This window comes from Mya arenaria, chromosome 7 (assembly GCF_026914265.1).
Source record: "Mya arenaria isolate MELC-2E11 chromosome 7, ASM2691426v1".
NCBI lineage: Eukaryota > Metazoa > Mollusca > Bivalvia > Myida > Myidae > Mya > Mya arenaria.
Genome location: NC_069128.1, coordinates 68,025,335 through 68,036,059, shown reverse-complemented (window position 1 = coordinate 68,036,059; position 10,725 = coordinate 68,025,335).

Sequence of the window (10,725 nt, the reverse complement as noted above, 5' to 3'; positions counted from 1 at the left end):
CAGTTATCACCCTGGCTTATTGCCGGCGCCAGTAGAGAGCAAAACTTTAAACTTTAGTCTTATCTCAAATACATCAATGCTTTTACATGTTGCCAGTATGCAACTTGCTCAGAATGTCTATCAACCCCGGGGTGAAACTAAAAATGCATGTTTTAAAAGAGGATGATATTTGGCTAACTTATACTAAGAACAAGTCTGTGAAATCGAATATTTGTTAATAAAACTGTTTATCAACGTAGTGTGCAACATATCATGGCAACCAATATTGAAACCAATATGATCATTTTGAGTTTCAAATAATGTTAATACCCAGTTCCAATGTTCTCAAACCAGTTTTCACATATCTCCTTACTCTTCTCCTGACAACAAATACATGCGTTGTTCATAGCATCAGACAGTGGTTAGAAATATGTTTGAGAGGGTAACACTGCTCCTGGTTTGGGAATTAATATATGTTATTATTTCCACTTTGTTACCTTTTGTCCAGCCTAAATTTTCTCTAGTGTCTAAGCCAGGAAGAACACAGTTTCTATTTGAAGTGATTGATTCTATGAGACAGGAACTGAAGATGATTAACTGGATCAATACATCAACAGGAAGAAGTATTGAATTCGCTGAAGTAGACCTAGATATACAATAACACAGTACACACTCGGAAAACGAAAGAAAAACACAAACTGAACCAAGAAGTGCTCGTAGGACTTGTACATAGTGTCACTGTGTCTAAAAATGCCCCTATTAACAATTGGTTCTCTGTATGTGAGGTTAATGAGGATACTTTTGTCTTATATGTCTTTGATGATTTCCCTATTTGATTTAGCAACATGATAACCATACATTATATTGCTTAATTTTTAAAATAATGCACACTAAAATCCAAATTAAGATTTACCACAATTGATTTTTTTTTAATATATCGAAACTATGAATACATTAAAAAAAGTTCTTGTGAAGGATACTGTGTTAAATTTGACAGATAGGTGCAGAAAAGGCGATATTTCGACATTATTAGACAATAGTTTATCACTATAATTCTTTTAACATTTACCATTCATTTAATATTTCTGCGTTTTCAGCTTTTAAATACACGTTACAATCTTTGTATCAGTAATTAATATTGTCCATTCATTCATTATTTAGTAAATAGTTAAAGTTTTATCAGTCAAGATTGATGTTTGTTTTAAATGTGTATATATTGATTTTAAGTGTCATTTTAAATACATGTTAAAATGGAAATTGATTTGCCTTTGCCTTAGAATGATGCGTTGTTTTACACTGACGGTGGATATATAAACAGTTCATGCACGGAAATTCATTTACGAAAATGGTCCTTTAAACTTATAAGAAAAAGGCCAATGTATTAAATGGTCGATATAATGGAAAAACAACGCCTTACTTGATGAAACCCTATATTGTGTTCAGGGAGTCGGCAGCAAGGGGCAGCACGATACTTGGAATTAGCACTTTGTGTGCTCTTAAAATATAGACAAGAGGCCAGTGTCCAACAACTTGAAACGTTTTTGGGCTGCATGTCCATCTGGTTGCCGAAATCTCGATATTAAATAGTCTGTTGTCCGCCGATACAAAAATGTAAACTTGTAAAGACTCCTGGCGTACATTTATCATTGACTACTCGGAGTGATACCGCATAGTGGTTTGTGCGTACGAAACTAGTTAAACTCAAGTAAATTTGAATTGTTCAGTTCCAAGGTGATACCCAACAATGAATGATAAACACAGCCAGTTTTATACATTAAATATGTGTACTCTTATAATATTCTATTTCGGTTGTGTATGTGTGTGTTACTTTTCTGTGTTCCTGGCCTTGACCCTGTGCCATTGAACAGGGTTAATGTTTCAGTTGTCGATCAATGAACTAGTTTCTGTAGTTTTTCATGTGAGTTTAAAATGCGCTGATGGAGATGTGTACGCTCTGCACATACTTAGTCTCAAATTGCGTTTGATATGAGAGCAAAAATCAATGAAATCACTTTCTTATCATGCTCGTTGTCAAAACAGTTGGATGACAAAGTGTCAAAAGGCAGCATAATACTTGATTAAAGTCGTTTATGCCACACACAAAGCACATATTAAGTATAAAAACAATATATGTATTACAGTCGAAACCCGTTGATCTGATATCAAAGGGACTGACCTAATTACTTCAAGCCTTACGAATATCGAGCCAAGCGGGAATGCTTACAAAGCGTACAAATTAAATCGGTCGTTTACATCAAGTTCGATCAGATGAGAAAATCTAGCCAACCGGTTTCCACTGTATTTAGATAGCAAGTAAACTGATAACGATGAGTCCTTGGGGTCTGTATTAATGAAACATCTTAAAATCATTTCCTAACTTATGTCATTTACTTTAGTAACGTATCTCCCTTAACAAATTATTCAAATGCTTATTATATCTGAAATAATTTATTTTCATTGATTTGTTTCATAATTTTTAACTTAAATGTAAAACAACACGTATGATTCCATTTAATTTTAAGTACGAATATTTTTTGGAAATTGACTTAAAGTGAGAAGATGAATAACGCCTCTGCTGATTTGTTAAACACTGAACAATAATATAAATAATAAGAAGAACAAGAACAAGAAGGCAAATGAAAAAGGCCGAAGTGGTTAGCTTTTGGGAAACGAACCTTGTAGTAAAATCATTCAAGGGATAAAACTTTATGACGTTGTTGATAACTTGCAAATTTAATATACATTAAAACCTTTACTGACATTAAGTTACATTACGGTAAGTTCACTCTAGAATAATTGTTTAATTCAACAGAAAGAAATTTACTAGCGACAGTACAATTAGAAAACAGTTAATGTTCTTTTGTTGTTTTAAAACGTGAAATTGAAATGGAGTAATTTTGAGTTATGGAATGGATAATGGATAAATTATCCCCAGTAATGGAATATTTTGTAGAAATTGTAGAAACTCCATCAACAAAAAGGACAAGTCACCACACGCGTACACCAACTGCATTGATTGAAAGTAAATACAAATTTCTTCTGTTATAACACCATAAAATTTAGCCCCAACGGAAATAAGGTTTGAAAGGTTCGAGGCGTGGGGATTTGTAAATCCGCAGGTCAGGAAGTGACCGACAAATCTCTACGGGCTATTAAATAAGAATCACACGATATGAAGGTAAAACCACGATCGTGTAACCTTTAATCCACGAGAGCGGAGGAGCGCTTTGAGCGCTCTGAGCGCTACCTCTCATTCGCATCCGAAATCTCGCATGAACCAGGGCATCCCAAAAGAGTAGACAAGAGAACTATGCGTGGAGGGAGAATAATATACCGCCTAAAAATGTTTGCTGACTTGTTTGCTGCTAATATAACTTTTATTAAACGCATATAAGTTAAAAAAAGCACCAGCATCACTCTGGACAATGACTTTCAGCAGGAACCCGCATAGGCAAGACGTGAGTTTTGGCCAATTTTTATGGAAGCAAAACAAAATTCCGCCGTCTAATGAGACAAACAACGCTCAACCACATCCCTTGTTAATGAAGATGATGTAAAGGCTGACGAAATTACCGAATATCAACATTTTAGTTCCCGCCCACGTAACAACATATCTATGCTTAACACGTCGACCAAACGGTGAAACAAATATCCAGCCAGTTAATTATATTAAACGATCATTAAACAACTATTAAAACACACCAGTGCGCCAGAAATATCGGGAAACAGACTCGTACGGACTTGACAATTCTGAGTGGTGTTCATTTGACAGCATATATGTCATGATCAATATTTAATATATAAACCATTGACTTTTTTCCGTGTTTCGCAGAGTAACAGAAGTCGGGTTTTGTAGGCACATTAACGCTTTTATGTGTGTTAACAGTCTTTTAATAAAATGACATCTATAAGATACAAAATAACTGAATTCGATAATGCTGGGTGGATTTATTCACGGCTGAGGCTCAGGAATGATTAGTTTTCTTTTCATGATGAATAAACATGTACAAATCTCGTATATTATGAATTTACGAAAACATACAAGTAACATTACCCGTACAAAATGGAAACACGGACAGGTTGTGGTCATGCTATCGTCAATCTGTCAGGAGTAACAATGACTTCAAAGGTAACGAACATTCTAACCCCAAACTTGTTGCCTAAAGCGTTCTCATAGTAGCATAAACGTTCTGTTGTAGTGCAAAATATAACCTTAATTAAGAAAATTAAACAAGCTTCTGATCGCATGCAATAAGTATTTATAACTATTTTAAACCAATACAATTTAAGGATGGCATAGACGGATAAACGGTAAAGCGGGTCTTAGTGTCTTGTACAATGTAGTAAGAAAAATAATAATGAGAATAAATTTTATTTCTGAGTTATTGAACCAGGAATCAAGTTAATGCCAAAGTGTCAATATAAATAAGGACTCATGAAAGTTGAAGTACCTTAAATGTACCGGCTATTTCAAACATATGCTTGAAAAGCATTGTCAATTTATTTCAAGTATTAAAAATATGTTGTTTCTTTTCAGATTGGGTGAAGCTTGTAGTCACATTGCTGCTTTACTATTCAAGATGATGTCTGCAGCAGTGTATGACCTCAATAAGAAGTCAAGGACAAGTGTCTCCTGTGCTTGGAACCAGTTTTATAGGAATAAGTTAAACAGTGATACAAAAGGCTCATAAGAATGTTTTATATTTGTCACACACAATAATGTTTACCTCTGTGATAATCTCTAAATTAGTTTGCTTATTTGTTATCCAAAATCTTCAACAATTTTGTCTTTATAATTCTGATATTTAAAGAAAAAAAAAGAAAATTTGTATGCAATTTTCAGGTGCAGCCAAAACATGTGGACATTATTAATTTCGACAACCCAAAACCTCTTCGGAAGAAGCGCCGTCGAAGAGTCCTTTCAACTTCTGCCGAGAACGTTGATGGGTTTGACGCAGGCGAGGCACTCCGCAGTCTAAAGCGCATTTGCCCTTCCGCATGCATCCGGACAAGGGGCGACTCTGACACTGACACTGCACAAATGATGAAGACTTACCACCTTTTTTTATTTCTTTCTCTGCATTTAGTGCATTAAGCCTATAACAGAATAGCACATAAATCTGAAATGGAGTAAGAACTCAGATCTTTAATGTTATACTTTTGAATTATTAACTGTCAGAGCATTGTTTCACATTATTACGCTTATTTTACAGAATGATTTACATTAAATAACACAACATAGCTTTATGGAGAAAATGCTTTTTTCAGGTGCTGATCAGATTTCATGAGTTGGAACATGAGTCACTGAGCCCTACAAGCCTAGAAGACAAATGTCAGCGAATTGTTAATGACTTTCAAGTACTACCCCAACAGGTCATGAATCTCGAGGAGATTACAAACGGCCAACAACACAGTTTTATGTGGCAACGACAGAGAAGGGGGCGAATAACAGCCACAACAGCACGTGATGTTCTGACCTTAAAGCAAGCAACAACAAAGTCAAATGAGCTGAGGAAGATAATGAAGTACAATTAATGTGGCCTTTCACGTCTTGATGTTTAAATGTATTTGATGGGAAGACATTTTTTTTTAATTTTTCTGGTGTTCACTTTTACAAAGCAATTGATATACAGACTGTACCTTATGATCCTGACTTTGTAAATAGGTTAATTAAAAAGTGTACATATTTTGCGATAAATGACCTTGTACCTGAGATTATTCAACACAAGTTGAACATGAAAATAAGAACTAAAACTTGTGAAACAAACATAAATGTCCTAGCTGTTTTAATTGTTTTGACAGTATTCTTCGAATTGTTGCATATACGTTTTTTTAGGATTGTTCAATATTTCGCCTATTTCTACCTAATTGTATTATGTACATTGTCATGCAGACTTACTTATTGTTCATGGTATTGTGAAGCTTGATATTTTTTTCTCCTGTGCCAAAAAAAGCATTGTTTCTATTTTGTATTTTTGTTTCATTTTTACATGATAACATAAAAATATGATAAAAAAATATAATGTTAAAATTGTGTTTCTCTTTTAGGTCACACTCTCATATAAATAACGGTTGATTTTTACAGGTAATATTCAGTTTGAATAATGTTGTTAAGCCATCCTTAAATAGTGTTTGGTTTTCGGGCCATTTTTATTAAATTGTAAAATATGTTGAAAGCCAAGATGAACAACAATATATTTTACTTTGTCATTTCTTCATAGTCTGTCAGATGACTGCAAATAAACACTAGTTTGAGTTTGGCCAAATAAAAAACAAAACAAAAGAAGATGAAGTTGGTTATCAATTTAATACTTTCAGTGACTTCATTAAAATGTCTCAAGCTTCCAGTAAGTTATAAGAAATATACCATTTATCAAGCATTAAACAGTACATTCAAAAGGACATTATAACCATACATAAGTTATAATAGGTATAAAGGTCATTATTAGTATTCGGGAAGTAATTAACTTAACCGTTATGCTTTATAAATGTACATTAATTAACATGAACATAAAAGTTACTTAACAAATTTGGGGTGAAGGTTTGTGAAAGCCGCACAAATTGTCAAAATCGAGTCTGCGTGTCTAATTAAAGATATAGGCAAGGTGTTTTTCAAAATTTGAAATATTTTTTTCACGCTCGATTGCCCTCTCAACTTGTATGCGAGACTCTTCTCGCACATTCCACTTCCCTCTGTGAAAACTGACTTTTCTCTTTCGCAAATGGTGGTATTGCTAGAGATGTTCCATGTGCTGCTAGTTCATCAGCAATGAGGAAGCCCCTATCGGCAAGAACAAGGTCACTTACTTCTATTACATCATAGAAACCAGATCGTGCTGTGATCTCCTTGTCAGATACTTGCCCGCCCCAGCACTTGAATAGGAAACTTTCTGATCCATAGGGTGTTATGCCGATTAGGAAATACAGTTTATTATGACTTTTATAGTTGGACCAGGTAGAAGCCCTAGCTAAAGTATTGTTGGCCTTTGAATGAAAATTTCACATTGCAACACCGGTCAATGTTAATACCATACTGTTGCCAAGGTTGTATGTAAAGTTTGTTTTCTTTATCTGCTCTTTTAAGTCTATATTTTCACACGTAAGGAGCTGATAATCTTTCTGCATGGATGAGTAGTCTGCCGTTTGCTTGTCAAGCTCTGCCTGGATGGGAGAAGTCCTGGATCTGTGCCTGCAAGTATGAAATGACATATGTTTTAGGCATTTATACAGCTGCAATATGTGTGTGTGTGTGAACAGTTATAGATTTATTATGTATGCATGGCTTTATTAAGCCTTCTATATAATTTTTAATGTGATAGAATGCTAAGTTAAATTTTAAGCATATAAAGTTTAAAGACTTAATCTAAAACCTTGGTCACACGATTGAGGTAGATCATGTCCTAACATCAGGAATGCCTCTGCAATTTCGTCTATGCCATTGGCTGGTAGGCAGTTCTCTTTGTCATTGGGTGTTACAACAGGTGTGCGTCTCTGGAGGTGCTTAAACCTATCTGCTCGTGCAGGAGTCTGCTCAGGCTGCTTGGCTGTGGTAGCGAAACTGAATACACTCGGATGACAATTAAAACACGATACTGTAATAAAACATAAAAACAATTACCTCATACCTTCGGCGAAATGCATGCTGCAAATACGGTAATGAGCCGAAGGCTCCCACAACTTCACATGTTGACGACCGCTTAGGCTTCTTCTCCCAACAGCGAGTAACCACTTCAACATTCTCTCTTTTTCTTTAGGAAATCTAAAGAAACGAATTCAATAATCTTTCACCAAACATTGTGTGCACCCTGGTGCAGAACAACTAGTCGGCATTCTGAGTGTTTGTTTACATTTTCTATAAATAACGCTATCAAAATATCCCGCAATATTCACGCTCTAATAGTAAATAACAATGGCGGTGTTTTGCCAACCAGTTGTATTCGAGACCGACCAGCAGGTGCGTGTGACGTCACACTTCAACGTGCATATATCGGACGATTTCTCGCTTAATACCAAAATAAAAGCCAATAGTTACATGACCCTTGACAAATTACGTAATTTCTGATTAAAACAACATGGTGAATTGAAAAACAAATAAGTGTAGGTTCGAGTAGTGTTTCTTGTCGAGTTCCGACTATATGCCACACATTTGCCAAAACAAACTTTAATAGAGTAGGAATGGCAGTTTTATGGTTATTTTTATAGACACTGCTACTAAGTAAACTTGTGATCAAATTATTCCAATGCATAAGGAATCAACGGCTTTTCAAAGGTGTGTGTATCATATGACCGTAATGGCTATTTCTGCTTTTTATAAACGTGCGTTCTAATACTCAATAGTAAATATGTCTTTGTGTGATTTTAATTTGTGTTTTGGATTGTTCTGCTGATGCAAGTTACTTGTTTACAATTAGGATGGCTTTAAAGATAAAAACCATGACCAAGTCTATACGAAGCATGGAGCAAAATTAAATCGGCAGTCAGTGGTACAAATAATATCTTAGAGATGTTTATTTATATTTTAAATGACTTATTGACATGGTTCTTACAGTTAAATAGGTTGAGCTGTTTACATGTTTTCACCTGATAATGCATCTCAACATTACTATACTCTTTTAAGTATTGAATATCAGACTGTTGATGTTTGAACATAGCATGGTTGTTTACGATAAATTACCATTGTAAAGTAGGCACAGGGTAGATTAAATGACGGTTTCGACCAGATGTTCACCTGGTAAGTATTCGAAAGGGCTACATTATTTTAGTGTATTTGTGCTTTGCTTAAAAATATACACAAAAAGCTCTTCAACCGGCGATGCTTTCATTTCCTAGCGCCTTTCAGGGGTGGTCTAAGGTTTTTGCGTTAGCGGGGGGGGGGGGGAGCGGTATGGGAGCGCAACTAAGATCCTATGCCCCCTTTCCAAAGAATACGAAAAAACATGGCTTAATAATTTGGGCGTAAGGTCATCCTCCTAGCATTTAAGTGCGTTCTAGTGCATTTTTTCATATTGTTTCTCGAGTTTTGACATAAAACAAATTAATCTGCTTGTGCTTTGGTGAAGTTACACACGTCTTGTCTAAGCCTGAAGTGAATGCAATTCATTAAAATGCAATACAACTTAATGGACACTATATCTTAGTGAGTGTTATGCACAAACGTTAGTCCCAAACTACATGAGCATTACATTTTCTTCCCTATCTCTGCTTGCTAGTCATTTATTTTAATGTACAAATATATCAGTATTGTTTCCTGAATAAATAAATAATTCAGAATAGAAAACAAATTCCTGCATGCGGGGGTAATAGTTCACCGTTGGCATTCAAAACAAGGAAATACACGACTTTGTATCTTAAGAACAACGAAAATCAAGCGGTATTGGGACATTTTATTTTCTTATTATGTAAGGCCTTATTATGGATGTCAGTATAACATTAAACGTTATTCCTGATTTCTAGGTGGTTACCCGCTCTCTTTTTAAACGTTCAACATTATAATGTGTTGATAAAAATCTTACTAGTTAAATGAAGACTACACAAGTATAGGCCGTGCTAAAACTGTCCCTGTATCGACTGTTATAGCGACGCTGTAGTATCAACCTTAAGAGTGTGAGGTTGAGGGTTTGATCACCGACATATGCACATATCAATTTGTGCGGTGTGTTAAATTTCGCGCCCAACGTAAATAACTCACGTTGCATGATTAGCCTCAAGGTATATGCAAATTCACCATAGTCGCTAATTTGAGGGCGAAAATGCAACCGGTTATGCAATATGTAAATAGCGACACTTATATTGTCTCCCTATTGAGCTAGCGTTTATAGCGGCGCTTTAGATTGTCCGCCTGCATAACGAGGTCTGACATTGTGTGACTTCACCATTTCTATCAAGGTTATTTCGATATAAGTAAAGTGTTATTGTTGTTGTTATTATTGAATATCCCTCAGTATATATTATACTTATAGACTGAAATATAGCAATCGGATTGATATAGTGTTTTTACTTTTAACGGACACTTATTTCTGTAATGTATCGCGTGAAATGGCATTGCTTTGAATCTTTTGGCTTTACATCAACGCATGTCGAATAGGAAGGAAATTTTAATTTATTATGATGACACTCCTCATCATATTATTCCCAATTGTGTACACCTCGTCCTAGAAATATATTTGTAAGCTCTGGTATTTTAAATGCAGTTTTGGCCAGTCGAGCAATTCGAGCTGGGATGATCTCTTGACCTGAGAATAACCTGGTAACTGTGTATTACATGGCGACTGTTGACCTATCCTACATATAAAACCGTTCGGTGAACGATGTACATTTTAATACCAGGTTTTGATGCTAGTGAATAATTCCAAAACTCACATTTGTGTTTTTATCTTACTTGTTAATTCACAATGTGAAACAAAATTTCCGCTTCAATATCTTAGCAAAGAAAACGTTTATTTACTCGTTCTTAATATGCGTAACATTCCGAGGGTTAAGACTGTCGTTACAAATAAAAATCTACTAACAACATTGGCACCTAAAAATATTTGCTGTTTACCATTTCAGAAAGTTTGAGTACTTTGTCAAGCATCGTTTCCCATCGATTTTCATTTACAATCCTTCAGCTTCAAAACACGTCGAAATCTACTACAGAGTTACAGCAGACTTAGTCGTTTAAGTGCTACGTAGCTTAAATTGAAAATTGGGCTATAATAGATATCATAACAAAAAACACGAGCGACCTCGAGTAAATAAATATCGGGG